Here is a 16,771-nt window from a genome sequence, read left to right as displayed (position 1 = left end):
GAGCAGAGCCTGGCATTCACAGAGTAGATGCAGGATAAGTATTTATCCAGTAAATGAATGAATGCCTGCGATCAAACAAATGGAGGCAGAATAATTCAATTAGTCATATTGATATTTTAAAAATATAAGTGTGATCATGCACTCTTTGGTGACTTGCCATTGTACTCAGGGTAGAATAACCAATTCTCATCCCATGCCTAAAACATGAATAGCTCTGTGTTCATTCTTCCTAACACTGGGCTCTCCCACTACTTGGGGGTTCCTTTCCTTACTCTTTGCCTCTTGATGTCTGTTTGCTTCACTTTCTCAGAGTGGTCTTCCCTGATTACCTCCCATTTGAATTATGTTCTTGTATTCACACTTTTCCAGTTCCTCTAGATTTCCTGTTCTATCATTTCACATGAGTTACAAGTGTCTATATATATATATATATATGTATGATTATTTGTTTAATGCTTGCCTTCCCTCTCAGATTTTATAGTCTAGGTCTTGTTCCTGCTCTGCTTACCACTCTACTTACAGTGCTGAAAACAGTGCCTGGAACAATTGATTAAGTCATTGGCTGAAACCAATACATTTCTTGTTGAGCATTTTAAGTCATTTTAAAATTCCCTTTGTAGAAGAAAATGGCCATCCCCCTGAAAACACTGACGGGCCTCTATCAACTGTGAAGATTATAAATTATTTTTGCCAGAGGATGTTCATCAATAAGCAAATTGACATCTTTTGCTTATGACGTTACTTCTGGTTTTTAACAAAATGATCTGTTTTGTGACCCATGATGGGATGTGTTAGCACCCCAGCCTGTATATACTTGTTAGCCACAGCAGGGGCACTGTTTTCTCTCTTAGTGTAGTAGTGGAAATAGCAATGAGTAGAGGACCTGGCTTTTAGTCCTGATTCATAGAAAAGATAATTCAGCCGCTTAAAAAATCATTTCCCTTCCTTATGATTCTTGCTGTATGATAATTTCAACTGGGTAATGAGGAACTATATCTCTGAAGAATCCCATTCTCTCCTTGGACATCTGTTATAAACATATCTGACTGTAAGTTCCCATCCATTGATTTTCTTTCTACCTCTTGACGCTGCAGAAAAAAAAAAAAATCCAATTCTGTTCTTCAAAGAGGTTTGCATATTTCTCTGAGTCTTGTCTTGTAAGCATTTCTTGTTTCTTCAACTGTCTTCCTGAGGGTTTTAGATTCCTTACTATTTCAATAATTCTCTGAAGGCACATTGAATGACCATTAAGCCTCTCAAAGGTAGTATCTACTACTTTACATAATAGCCTGACTATTATTTCACCAATAGGGAGCAGTAGTCTCACCTATTATAATACACATTGTACTTTTAATACAGCTTAAGATCACACTACCTTTTTTGGATGTTGCATAATGTTGTCAAGGCTGCTGTTAGCTCCAATCCTAAAATCTTCTCTTGTATATCCCCTTACGCTGTAGTTATTGTAGTAGTTCTCAACCAGAGACATTTTTGTACCCCCTTCCCCCCACCAGGGACATTTGGCAATGTCTGGAGACATTTTTGGTTGTCAAATTAATATGGCAGAGGGAGTGACACTGGCATCCAGTGGGTAGAGGCCAAGGATGCTTCTGAACATCCTACAATCCACTAGACTGCCCCCACAACAAAGAATTATCTGGCCCCAAATGTCAGTGGTACTGAAGTTGAAAAAACCCTGAGTTTATGTGTTAGTTTCAAACATGGACACTTACCTTTATAGATTAAAATTCACTTTAGGTTTGGTCATTTTTCATATGTCAAGATTCTGCCTCTGTTCTCAGAACAGAGCCTGGCATATAGTAAGTATTACATAACTGCTAGCTGTATTATTACTATCACAACCATAGTAAAAATGCAGAAGAGATATTGAGGGATAACATCAGAAGCATACGTAAAAATGATAACGGTTTTCAGTGAATTAGCAACAAATTAGGTTTAGAATAGAACTGTCAGCATAGTTGTGATGTTTTGATATTTTTAAGCATAGATGAACAGTAGCTAAAGACTTTATTAAATTCTCATGCAACTAAATATTAAGATACGTGACTATGTATGTGTGTGTGTCTGTATATTTTAGTATTTTTTAAAATAAAGGGCCAAATATTCTTATTTAACCAGACACATTCAATTGTATATGTTTAGGGAAATGTGCTTTCTAAATTCTGTAAAAATGTTTTATAATTCAAGTTCAAGAGAAAATTTGGAGGTATGTACACTTTTGGGTCAAGTATGTCAACTTTCCACTGCAAAAGAAGTTCAGTGATCCACCCACTCAAAAATCTTGCTTTTACTTAGCCAAAACAGTAGCTGACGAATTAGTACAGTGGTTTTAAGATTGTCCTCGCAGCCCTTGGGGTCCATGAAAATAATTGGATGCTTGTGGAACATCTCTCTGTGGTTCTTTCTATGCCATCACAGGTAAAGAGGTGAGACTGGCCAGAGATACCAGACCATGTGTTAATGTGCCCTTGGCTTGGTGGGCTTTTCCGTGGCTCACTGTTGCCTGGGTACTTTCAAAGCTTCACAAGCTGGAGGGTAGCATTCACAGCCATACCCAGCAGTTTCTATCTAGTTTTATACATTATCAGCAGTGTGTTCTTAATTGTTTCATGCTGATCTTAAGCCGAGGAAAATGGGACTCATTCGAAAATCTCCATAGAAACCTGGAGTACTGGGACTTTCTGTGACTGCCTACAGGAAGAGGGAGCAAGGTCTGTGAACATTGATGAATATGTGTCCAACACCCTTGGAAGGAACTGGGGCGTGGCAAGTGTAACAGGGGTTTACACTGAACACTGCTGTTTGTAGGTGTTCGATCACATTTGCCGAATGAATGAAAATATGTGTTTTGTTATTGCCTTCTGGTCCTGCCAAACAGTAGTGGGTCATATGTAAACACCATGAAGGCAGAGACAAAGACTTAATCATGTTTTATTTATCTCAGTATCACCAATATCTTGCATTACACATACATGGTGTTTAATAAATATTTCATAAATGACTGGCTTAATGAATAAATAAATAGTAGTGGAAATTTCCTAACAGGTGGTAGTCATCTGAGGAAAATATTTGGGGATATGTAATACTGTGCTGTGGCTCCAACCCTGTAAAGTGGTAGGAGAATGAACATTGAAGAATTCCTGACTGCCTTTGAGAAGTATGAAATCTATTTAGGAAGTTAGCATAGATACACTGGGACACCTGGACAACAAGATGCAACACGTTTCAAGGTTGGGGGCAACCAGCATGTATACTTTAAAAGCATTAAGAAAATAGTTCTTTAAAAGGTGAACTACCTTGTATTCACTTGGAACAAGATTGAAACACTGCATATTCCTGAGCTGTTATTAAGCAAATCCCAAAGTGTTTTCTTTTCAGAAATTATTTACTAAAATCTACAAGTGCATAGAGTTAAAATTATTGCAATGCAAGAAGTACATCAATGAATCAACTTATCAGTCAGTAAACTAAGAAATAAGAAAAGCAGAAAAAAGTGTGTTTTTTACCTTTCACTCTGTGCATTTCTGAAAATAAACAGCAAGACCAGTTGGCTTTGGGTAATTCTTCATTCTTCACAAATGCAGAGAGCTCTTGTTGAGTGGTAAGGCTGGTCAGATTGTATCCCTGCCGTTGGCATCTGTGATGGTGCTGGCCTTATGGTCCCTCTGAGAACACTGGGGACTCCTGTGCTGTCCTTGCAGTATCAACCATCAGAGGAGACATTCTGTTGGACAATCTACCACATACGTATGTGTAACAGTTGAGTTATGTTGCTGTATTTGGAAGAAGTCTCAGTGGTTGAGTTTTCTGATGGTGTGGTGAGAGGTATGTGTAGTTGTGGAGGTTTCTGGACTTTTTACAAAAGAAATCCTTCTTTTAGGTTCACATGAGGTATGAACTGAGAGTCAAAGGAAGGTTAGGCTTAAGACATAATTTAACTAATGGTGAGATATGTGATTGGTATTCCATTCTGACTACTTAATTAGGTTGACACGAGGACAAAAATCTGTCAAGATATCTATGGCTTAAAATACCTTTTATTGGCCGGGCATGGTGGCTCACGCCTATATTCCCAGAAATTTGGGAGACCGAGGTGGGCAGATCACCTGAGGTCAGGAGTTCGAGGCCAGCCTGCTCAACACGGTGAAACCCCGTCTCTACTAAAAATACAAAACATTAGCTGGGTGTGGTGGCACATGCCTGTAATCCCAGCTACTCGGGAGGCTGAGGCAGGAGAATCGCTTGAACCCAGGAGGTGGAGGTTGCAGTGAGCCGGGATGGTGCCACTGCACTCTAGCCTGGGCGACAAGAGTGAAACTCCTTCTCAAAAAAAAAAAAAAAATTATTACAATTTATAACGAACTTAATTATGGTCACAGTAAAAACTTATAAATTCTAGAAAAGTGTAAGGAAGAAAATAAAAGTCTCAAATTCTAACTCTAAGGGAACACTACTTCTTAGCCTATTTCCTTTCCAGAACATTTCATGAACATCCGGACATGGTAGATGTGACACACTTTTAAACATTTGGTTCTGATTTATGTATGTTGCTTTTATTGTACCCTGATTCTTTCACTTCACTTTATATCCTGATATTTTTATAAATTATCTTTTTTCAAAAACATGATTTTTATTAATACATTATTACATTCTTTGGTTGTATATTTTAAATCTATTCTCTAATCATTAAATATTTCACAAGCTTCATATATATATACATAGTGACTAATATCATGGTTAATAAACATTGGTCCTTCTGCTTTTCCTCCGATGGCTAAATTGCTTTCCAGATAAGTTACTTTTAAAGTAGTAGTCTGGAGAAGCAGTAATATCAGAGTACTTTAATCACCACTGAATATGATGTTTTCTGAAACTTTGATTTATTGGCAGACCCAAAGAATCATCTTATTCTCATAATTTGCACTTTTAAGATTACTATGAGGCTGTGCTTTGTCTTTGCTTATTATTCAGTTGATTTTCCTCTTCTGTGAGTTATTTGTCCTTTTCCTTGGTCTACTTATGTACTATGATAGCAATGTTTTTCCTGTGGATGAAATTGAGTTCTTTATACACTAACTCTTTGTCATATTTTTGGCAAATATTTCCTCCAACTTTTTTCTTAGAATTTTGTTTATTGAGTTTTTGATACGCATGTTTAAAATGAGTAGGCAATCAAATCTATTATTCTTTTTCCTTTTGAAAATCCTCCCTATTTTTATGCCTGGAGAGTCTTTTACCATCTAAAAGTAAGATAAATGATAACCTACATTTTCTTTTAGGGGTTTATAATTTTATTTTTTATATTTACTTTTTTCCCATTTATATGGCACAAGACAAGGTTCTAAACTGATTTTAAAATTAGTTTTTCCAGTCAGTAACTAAATAATTATATTCTTTCTCCTTTGATTTTTTGTTCTTTAAATTATTAATAATGTTAGATTCTAATTAGAGTCCAGTACTGGGCTTTGTGTTTCATTTTCTAATTTGTGTGCTTTTTCTAATTTCAGTACAATACTGTCTCACGAATGACGATTTATATTTGTTTTTTCCTGAAATAGTCCTCTCTTTGTCTTTTTGAAGGTTTTCTTACAAATACTCAGCTCTTCTTTCTTCAGAAAAATTTTCCATAGCTTTAAAAATAGCAAAATGGAATTTTGATCAGAATTATGTGAAACTTAAAAATTACTTTAAGAAGCATTCACATTTTCTTTTCTTTTCTTTTTTTTTTTTAATGGTATAAGCCAGGATCCAAGCAAGATTTTTTTTTTTTTAATTATACTTTAAGTTCTAGGGTACATGTGCACAACGTGCAGGTTTGTTACATATGAGCCATGTTGGTGTGCTGCACCCATTAACTCGTCATTTACATTAGGTATATCTCCTGATGCTATCCCTCCCCCCTCCCCGCTCCCCACGATAGGCCCCGGTGTGTGATGTTCCCCTTCCTGTGTCCAAGTGATCTCATTGTTCAATTCCTACCTATGAGTGAGAACAAGAAGCATTCACATTTTCTCAATATTTATTCTTTCTATCCAGGTATGGCTCTTCACTTCCAGTCTTACTTATATATCTTTTGGCAAAATTTTGTAATTTCTTTTGTATAGATGCTAAACCTTGAAAATAGTGGATTTCCTAATTTTTTTTGTGTTCTTCATTAGTATTGTGAATAAAATAGCTATTCTACTATGTCTGCCGATTTGTATGCTAGTTTCCAGTAAAATTATTGATGTTGAGAATTTGGGGGTAAATCCAGCCATAATATATCTTTAAAGTAAGTATTTCAAAACCAAACTACCACCAGAAATGATATAGTTTGTTTCTTTTTGAAGAAAATAGAGTTAATTAGATTTATTGTTTTTAGCTGCTAGTGATTTGGCTGACCGATTTTAAATTTCTATCATATGCCAAGTTTTATGTTAGTTACTTAAAGGCATCCCTGGTAGCTACATAACACTCCTGAATAATAACATTTTAAGTGAAGAACACTTAGCCACCCAGTATCTGCACTATGCAGTATCTGCACTATGATAAAAGTTTTGGTAGGAAAGAATCAAGCGCACGAGATGGTAGAATCTTAGTGTACAAAGCATTTTCCAATGACATAATATAGCATAAAAACACCTCTGGCAATATAGTGTGTGTTGCCCTATATAGACTCAGAAATTGCCTTACTGTGTTATGGACTATGAAATTCAGGGAGGCGCAACAAGCCATTCTAATTTTCCCCAGGACCAGCAGCTGACTGATGCATAATGGTCTTCTGTGTGTGCTAGGGATGTTGGCCTTGATCCTAAGGGTACCCAGGGAGGTTTGGTGGGAAGTCCTTGGGGCAAAGTTAGGGCTTTACATTTACGTAAACCTACCTTTTATTACTGGCTTACTTACTAGCTTGATGAACTTGGTTTAACCCAGTGTGTTTAGGTGGGCTAACTGAACCTAACCTAAGCTGCAAACTGAAGTTAACTTGAGAGAGTTAAAAAAAATACTGCTGTCTGAGTTCTACTCCCAGAGTTTCTGATTTAGTTCTGAGTTGAGACACAGACATTGGTATTTTTAAAAGCTCTCCATAGGGATTCTCTGGCAACTCTGAACCTATTTTCTCAACCAAATAAGGATAACACTGCATAATGGTACTGGTGGGAATTCGATGAGAAATTGAAAGTCACCTACTACTGCTTCCAAAAAATTAATAAACTATATATTATTACAATAAAAAGTAATGATGGCTTAGAATATGGCCCAAAGAATATATTAAGGTAGGAGATATCTTCAAAGTATGTAAGACCCTACTCACTACATCTAAACACAAATGAGACGCTATTACTTTTGAAGGACAGGAAGTGTCAAATAGGAATCCGGAATGTACACAGTTACTCCTGCTTTCTGAAATTCTACTCTATGCCTCATTTTCCTGATTATCTTAAAGTGCAGTTGCATCTCAGTGTCTCAAAATTTCATGTGTTATTTATTTTATTACTAAAAGAAGGCAAGGAGAAAATATATTTTGTTTTCAAAACATTTTATAATTGTTGAAAAAGTACTAAGTTCATTTGGGCAATTTATTTAATTGCAGTTTCAGCTGATTATGGCTGAAATAAAAGCTCAGACTCCTTAAATTCTAAGAAACTGTCCCAAGTTGACCCTGAGATTTTTGACTAACAGATGTAGCAAGTCTCCTTCTAAAACTCATCAACTTCACTCAGTATTAGGAGAAGGCAGCCTACTTAAACATTCTATAGAGGCATGAAGTCAGTGGCTACTTGCCACAGTCCGATTGACCCCCCCAATATTTTGATCTGCCTGCCATTATGCTTATTTAAAAAAATCATGGTGCAATAATTCAAGTGCAATGACTTTCTACATATATATGTATGATAAAAGACATGCTGCAGCCATGTTTTCCCATATGGTGCTGGCAATTTGGATTTTAGTAGCAGTTTTTATAACTTGCAGCTTACCACTAAAATGTCAGAACCCGTGAGAATAAAACACCCTCTATTTTAGGTTTTAGATTCATTTGCTCTGATCTCTCAACCAGAAAAACTGACTTTAAAGCCTTTTTTATACTGAATGAATTTAAGACAGTTTACTACTACCTTTCCAGTCTATTAAGGCTAAGAGTGTTCCAGTATCTCTTTTCTTTGTTCACTTACTGACATTCGCTGAACATGTGCCATGAGGGCCAACCTGTCACCACAGTTAACAAAGTGACCTTTACAGCAGTGGAAACCACTGTGAAAGAGAAACCACATTAAAAAAAAAAATCATATTTCTGGAAGCCCATGTGCTTAAGCTAAGCAAAGTCTCTCTTAATTTTTTAAACCAGTTTAAGAAATTTCAGTGAAAACAGTGTAGATTAACTTGTTTTGAGAAAATTAATAAATTTATCTTGGTGCTGGCTTTTAAATTAGAGCCACATTTTATAATCATTGGGTGTTTGTGAAATGCCTTAAAAACTTACTGGAGAAACTTAAGTGTTTTCACATGGCAATACTTAGTTATTTCCAAGATAACAACATCTTTCTTTTACATACTCCTGGTCTTGCACGGAGTTTGGTCTCTTACTGTTATTTATGTCTCATTTTGACAGACAACTCATTATTCCAGGTAGGTTGTTATAGAGGTGTCTTCATCTCGGAATTGATCAGGTTTGACTATTACTAGTCTGAGTAAAGAGGACTGCTTGCCTAAATATTAACTTTCTATAGCAATTTGTTATAATTAATTCAGTAGAAGGGGGGTTGTGGTTCTCAAATGATCATTACAGCTTCACATTTACTTACAAGAGTAAGTAAGGACATTTAGAAGAATCCAGGGACCAAACAGTAAGGTTCTTGGAAATCTTCATTGGTTTGGTTGGGATCACAGGCGCCACTTCAGATATCGTAGACTTGGAACTAGACTTAAGCTGGTAAGAGGACACTTGATCGTGGCTTGTCTGAATCTGGGAAATTCGGTTTTGCTATGATGATCCTGACAGATCTCTTCTCTTAAGTGTGATCAGAATGGGCAATTTGAGTTGACTGGTTATAGGTGGGCCTGTGAGACTCAGCGATATCTGAAGGAATCCTTCGTTTTTACTGCAGGCCTCCTGTCCTTAATTGTGGGTAATTTGCTCAAACTAGAATCATCTGTGGTAATTTAGATTTCATGGTGTGAATCTCATGATTAAGTCAGAGCTGGGCTAGGAAATAAGACAATCTTTGAGGTGCCAGGATATGTCAAATTTTAATGAAAAGACAGCTACTAATGGATTAAAGGTTAATAATTTTCCAAGGAAATAAGATCTTTTATCTATTTTATTCATGGCATGCATGTGATAAATTCCCAACAATCCGCAATCTATTTTTTAGAGTTCAGAAAAACACAAGTGTATTAGTCCGTTCTCTCATTGCTATAAATAACTACCTGAGACTGGGTAATTTACGAAGAAAAGAGGTTTAATTGACTCACAGTTCCACAGGCTGTACTGGAAGCATGACTGTGAGGCCTCAGGAATTTATAATCATGGCGGAAGGTGAAGAAGCAAGCACGACTTAACCATGGCGGAGCAGGAGAGAGAGAGAAAGGGGAAGTGCCACACACTTTTAAACAACCATATCTTGTGAGAACTCATCCTTACAAGAACTGCAAGGGGGAAATCCGCCCCCATGATCCAATTACCTCTCACAGGGTCCCTCCCGCAACACTAGGTATTACAATTCGACATGAGATTTGGGTGGGAACACACAAACACATAATATCAGCAAGTTATTGTGATTTATTCACAGTCTCAATCACATAACTGTGATCCAGTGAACTAAGGGTCCTGTTGATTTCCACTTCATGTAAGTGGTACGGGTTCTGACACTTGTGTCTGCATGTCTTTCTGATGACATGAAGGTCTCTGTTTCCCTTTCTCTTCCTGATAATTACTGATCAATTCAAGAATCTTAGAATACGCACTATATTCAAATTATGGAGTCAGGTTTCTTTTAATTATGGAATTGATTCTTCAGAGATATTTCTGTGCCAATCTCTTTAGAAGTCTTTTCTGACTCACACTGCCTGGCAAAAGGTAGAAGAGAGACAAAAGCCACGCTCTGTTTTTCTTCCAGTGTGAATCACCATCAGTGTGTTCTTCCAATCAGAAGTAAGTAATTTCCACTTCTCTCCTTTTAATTTCCACATTATTTGTTCAAAGAAATCTCATTCCTGCCCACATAAAATTGTCTTATCAATAAGTTTCTAACCGTGGTGTTTCATACAGTAGTTGCTACCAAGGTGGGGCTATTGAGCAATTGAAAAATGACTAGTACGAATTAAAATGTTCTAGAAATGTAAAAATATGCTTCTAAGATTTAGTATGAACAAGAACATGTAAAACTTCTCAATAACTTTATAATGACTACATACTAAAATAATAAATATATATAGGGTTAAATAAAATGTATTATTAAAATTAAATTCATTTGTTTTTCATTTTTAATGGGGAAACTAGAAAATCTAAAATTGCATATGTGACTCGCATTTGTATCACAATTACATTGTTATATATATAATTATATTCTTATTTTTTTCCCCTAAGATGGAGTCTTACTCTGTCACCAGGCTGGAGTGCAGTGGCATGATCTCTGCTCACTGCAACCTACACTTCCCAGATTCAAACGATTCTCCTGCCTCAGCCTCCTGACTAGCTGGGACTGCAGGCACGTGCCACCATGCCCAGCTAATTTTTGTATTTTTAGTAGAGACGGGGTTTCACCATGTTGGCCAGGATGGTCTTGATCTCTTGACCTTGTGATCAAGACCATTCTGACCTCCCAAAGTGCTGGAATTACAGGTGTGAGCCACCGCACCCAGCCTGTTACATATATAATTATATTTCTATTGAACAGTGCTGTTCTTCATAAGTTTTAATTGAAATTTTTTCTCTTAATGATCCGGAAAACTGTAGATACTCCAAAGGTATTTGTTAGCTAAACCAAACTGGCCTAGAATTTTAAAAATTACGTTAATTATAATAAACATTAAAAAACAAATTTGACAAAATTGAAATTTTAAAGCCAGGGATGCAAAACAAGTTTTTAATAGTATAATTAGATATGAAAATATCTTATTAATTAATTCATATAACTAATAGTTATTGAGTGCCTACTATGCGCCAGGCATTAGGCACGTTGAGTATATACAGTCGTAAACAAGATCCAGTTTCTGAATTCAGTGAGTTTGCTTTTGACCAGTGTTATAAATACTTCTAAAGGTGTAACTACGAGGTAAAGGAGGAGATAATAGTAAAATTATGAAGCCCAGAGTGGTAGTGGGAGATGATTTTGAGTAGGCAGTCAGCAAAATTACACCATTTTATAAGACAGATTTTCTCATTTCTGTCTGTTTTAAATTAATCCAATATTTTACATAAAAACATATGGGGTTAGAATATTCTCACTCAGCAATCCTTAGAAGTTTACAAATGATAAAGTAAGTAAGGTTTATTTACCCTCTGAAAAATTCTGTAGTTTGAAGCATGGCAGATTGGCTCACAAGAATAAAAGCAGCTGGATAAACATTCCTTCTGAAGTTCTTATTTTTTTTTTGGTTCAATTAATAATTAAAACACTACCAAATAGAAAACTTATATGGCACTTTTTCTTGACAGGCTGTTTGAGAATGTCATTCACTATTAATGGCAGGATGATGTGTTGGAAAAATTGTGGGTTTTTGAATCAGACAGTGGTTTGAGTTTTCTGGGACTTTCTTAGTTTCCTTGTTTGTAAAACTAGAAAAATATACACACATTTATGAGGATAAAATTTTATATGTCTCTCTCTATATATATTACACTTAACACGGTGTTGGGATATAGTAAGATATAGTAAGCAGTAAATCATTAACTTTATTGTAACTTGGAAAATGGAATTATTTGAAATAAGATGATAAATACATGAAATAAGAATCTAGTACATAAAACAGTAAAAGATAACTTTGATCATGAAAAGGAATAAAGAAGTAGAAAAAGGAATGTACAGATGATTCTTGAGCTGAGGACCTAGGAGTGAGGAGAGGAGATGGTTATTTTAATTAGGTTTTCCTAAATGAGTTGTATTTTTATTTTTTGTATAATTATTTTTTAAGCTTTGATAGGTTTAATATCATTTCCACCATGTGGACCTGGAGTTTTCTTTGTAGGATGTTTTGAGTAATGAGTCTAATTGCTATAATAGATATAGAACTAGTCAAAATTTCTATTTATTCTAATGTCAGTTTTAAAAATTTATGGTTTACAATATATTTATCCTTATTTCTAAGTTGCCAAATGTGTTGATAAAGTTATTCATAATACTTTTTATTCTTATCTTAATGTTTGTAGTAATGTCTCTCTTTTCATTCCTGATAGTTGGTAATTCATGTTCTCTCTCTCTTGCTTCTCTCTTTCTCCCTCTCTCTCTCATCAGATTGAAAAATTGTGTCATTTTCAAAGATCCGTATTTTGGCTTTGTTGGTATTTCTTCATTGTTCATATTTTCTCTATTATTGATTTCTACTCTTTGTTATTTCCTTCTATTTTCTTTGTATTTCATTTTCTCTTCTTTTTCTAATTTTCTGAGTATGAAACTTTGATTATTGATTTTAAACATTTCTTTTTATTTAAGATAAGCCTGGGCCGGGCGCGGGGGCTCACACCTGTAATCCCAGCACTTTGGGAGGCTGAGGCTAGTGGATCACGAGGTCAGGATATCGAGACCATCCTGGTTAACATGGTGAAACCCCGTCTCTATTAAAAATACAAAAAAAAAAAAAAAAAAAAAAAATTAGCCGGGCGTGGTGGCATGTGCCTGTAGTCCCAGCTACTCGGGAGACTAAGGCAAGAGAATGGTGAACCTGGAAAGTGGAGCTTGCAGCGAGCTGAGATCCTGCCACTGCACTCTAGGCTGGGCAACAGAACAAGGCTCCGTCTCAAAAAAAAAAAAAAAGATAAGCCTTTATGCATTTCCCTCTGATCACTGTTTTGGCTGGATTCCATTAATGGTAATATATTGTGTTTTTATTTTTATTTAGTTTAAAATGTTTTCTAATTTTCCATTGTTAGCTCCTCATTGAAATGTGGATTGTTTAGAAGAGTGTTGTTTTATGTCTAATATTGGAATTTTTTCATTTTCTTTTTGTTATTTATTTCTAACTTAATTTCATTGTAGTGATAAATACTCTCTATTATTTCTAATTTCATTGTAGTGATAAATACTCTCTATTATTTCAGTTTTTAAATATTAAATGATAATAGCTTTATGGAATAATATATAGTATATGTTAGTGACTGTTCCATATCCAGTTTGAAAATATTCGTTTCTTCAGTTGTTAGATGAAGTGTACTACAAGTATTGATTAGTTTAAATGGTGATGTATAACATTCTATGTTCTTACTGATTAATTTCTCTATATTTTTCTATCAGTTGCTGAGAGTTAAATTAAAATGTCTATAATTGCAGATTTTTAAATTTCTTCGCATTGTCAATTCTTGCCTCATATATTTTGAAGTTATTTTACTAGGTAAATATTTTACTAGGTATGATTTTTTTGTCCTCCTGATGAATTAACTTTTTTATTATGAAATATCTCACTTTATCTCTGATAATACTCTTTTCTTAAAATTGACTTTTTCTCATATTAATATAGCTACACTAGCTTTCTTATGATTAGTTTTGGCAGATTATTTTATTTCCCTTTCTCCTTTAAGTTTTAATCTTTCTCAGTCCTTATATAAAATGTGTTTCTAATAATATCATACATTGGGACTTTTTTTAAAATCCGATCCTTAAAAAGATGAATAATCCATTTACATTTACTATAATTATTGCTATGCTTACATTTAAGTCTATAATCTTGTTATTTGTTTTTTATTTTTCCCATTTGTTCTTTAGATCAGCTGGTGACAAAGTTGCACAGCTTTTATTTGTCTGTGATGTCCCCTTTCTACTTTTCTGTGAAAGATATTTTTATTGGCTATATAATTCTGGGTTGACAAATTTTTTTTTTAGCATGTTAAAAATGTTTTCCATGTCTTTTGGTTTTTATTATTCTCATAAGAATCCAGCCATTATTGGGCGAATCGCGAGGTCAGGAGTTCGAGACCAGCCTGGCCAACATAGTGAAACCCCATCTCCACTAGAGTACAAAAATTAGCTGGGTGTGGTGGTGTACACCTGTAGTCCCAGCTACTCAAGAGGCTGAGGCAGGACAATCACTTTAACCTGGGACATAAAGGTTGCAGTAAGCCGAGACCATGCTATTGCACTCCAGGCTGGGTGACAGAGTGAGACTCTGTCTCAAAAAAAAAAAGAATCCAGCCATTGTTATTAATGTTGTTTTCTTAAATGTTATTTTTGCTTTTTTTCTGCATGCTTTTAAAACTTTCTCTTCATCTTTGATTCTTAGCAGTTTGAATTTGACATGATTACATGTTTCTTTTTAAATTTTTGAATTCATTCTATTAGATTTTGCTGAAATTTTTGGATCTGTGAGTTGATAACCTTTCTCAGATTGAGGAATTCTTGGTCTTTATCTTGTCAAACATTGTTACATTCTTTCTCATTTTTCTTTTTTCAGATTCCACTTACAGATATTTGTAGACAGTGTTTTACAGTTGTCCAATACATTTTTCTCATTTAAAAAATGATTCTTCTTGTTTCTGTTCTTTGTAGCTCAGTTTGGATAATTTTTATTGACTTCCCTTCAGTTTCACAAATCCTTTCCTCATGATATCTAGTCTGGTGTTAAACTTGGACTTCAGTTATTCATTGGATTTATTTCATATATTGTACTCTTGTATTCTAAATATCTTTTTTTAGAGTTTCTATTTTTTTTCAGCTAAAATTCTCCATTAAACAAATTATTTTGTCTATTTTTTTTTCTTCTCAACTACTTTCATAGTCATCGTAATTATTTCAAAGCCTCTGTGTGCTCATTTGAACACATAGGTGGTCCATAAATATGCTTTTATTGATGACTTTTCATTGGTTATGTGTCTTTTTTTTTGCTTCTTTTTTAATTTTTAAAAATAGACATATAATTGTACCTATTTATGGGGTACACAGTGATATTTTGATATATACAATATGTAATGATCAAACCAAGGTAATTAGCATATTCATCACCTCAAACATTTATCATTTTCTTTATATATACATACATTTCTATGGATAAAACATGGCATTACATATCTATGTACAACATGGCAGGGACGGTTGAATAAACTATACAATAGTGTTCAGTGACCTTCAGTGTTTTTCCCCTTTTCACAAGGACTTTAGATTAAGGGTGATAGCATGAGGAAATGGAGCAAGAAACACAAAAATTATATGCAATTACAAGTGATAGTCAAGGAGTTTGGGGGCCAGGGAGTCCAGGGATCCTGCTGTCTCCATCCCTTTCTCATCAACTTTTTCTTATACAGTTTGCATGACAGCTGAAAATTGAATGGCCAGTTGGGAGATAATATACCCCTTACTCCACCCTCCCCGACATGCACATCAGCAAGTACATCAGTCATTCTCATCAGGCCAAACGTTTGGCATATTAGAATTGATGAGGTGAAAAGGCAAGAGAATTATAGAATGTTGCTTTCTTGAATAGCTACTTCTCACCTTGGCCCTCTTTGTCATAACAAGTTGCATTCAATTCAGTAAGATTCAGGCCATGCTGGTGATAACTAGATTGAAGATGCTGATCACCTGCAACATTTATCATTTCTATATGTTGGAAACATTGAAAATCATCTTTTCTAGCTATTTGAAAATATATAATATATATTAACTGTAGTCAGTCTACGGTGCTATAGAACACTAGAACTTATTCCTTTTATCTAGCTGTTATTTTGTATCTTTTCAACTCATCCCCCTCTCTCCTTCCCAGCCTCTAGTAACTACTATCCTACTCTCTACTTCTATGAGATCAACTTTTTAGCTTTATCACATTTTTTATTGTGTACCAGATATTATATACAAAACATAGTAGAAAGTGAAACAGACAAAAATTTTACCTGAGGGAAAAAAATGCTCTTTCGTCCGTCAGGAAGCTAGGGTAATGAGGAATTGAGCTGTTGCAGAGCTGAGTTATCACTTTTGTTACTTCCAGTTTACCTCTACTCTTAAATATCTGGAGGGTGGAATTGGTTCCTCTCTCCAGCAAGGTTTTTGGTCTCAGCACCCAAGACTATTCATCTCTTTCTGTTTTTTAGTTCTATCCTGTTTAGTCCGAAAAAAATTCCATGGAAGAGTGATTTATAGACGAAAGTGAGCATTAAGTTTGTGAGCTCCTTTGTATTTCAATATACCTTGCAAGCACATGCAAGCACTAAGAGTTGTAGTGTCTCCTTGTCAGAGCAAAAGTCTGAACTTTTACCAGGCTCACACCTCTTCTTGACTGTCTCCTAGACTATGTTAACACCCCTAGCAATGGGTTCTGCTTACCTAGGAAAGACTCACTTCTCTCTGGAATTTAGTAAAAATTATTTCTTAGTTCATCTCATGATTCCTCATTGTTAAGGTGGGAATGATGACTTTTTGCAAAGTTCTACATCATAACTAGAGAAAGAATAAATGTTTAGTTATGTCCCAGAGAAATGACAAGGTTTTTGACATCCAAAGATCTTTGGTCACTTTACCATACAAATCATATGCAATTTTACTTAAGGATGCACCATTTAGCTTGGGAAAATTTTTAAAAAATGTCGTCTTTGTAGGTATGACATTATTTCCTAGTATTAGCAACTTTT

The sequence above is a fragment of the Macaca mulatta genome, chromosome 8 (genome assembly GCF_049350105.2).
Source record: "Macaca mulatta isolate MMU2019108-1 chromosome 8, T2T-MMU8v2.0, whole genome shotgun sequence".
Lineage (NCBI taxonomy): Eukaryota > Metazoa > Chordata > Mammalia > Primates > Cercopithecidae > Macaca > Macaca mulatta.
Note: the sequence above shows the minus strand (reverse complement) of the source record.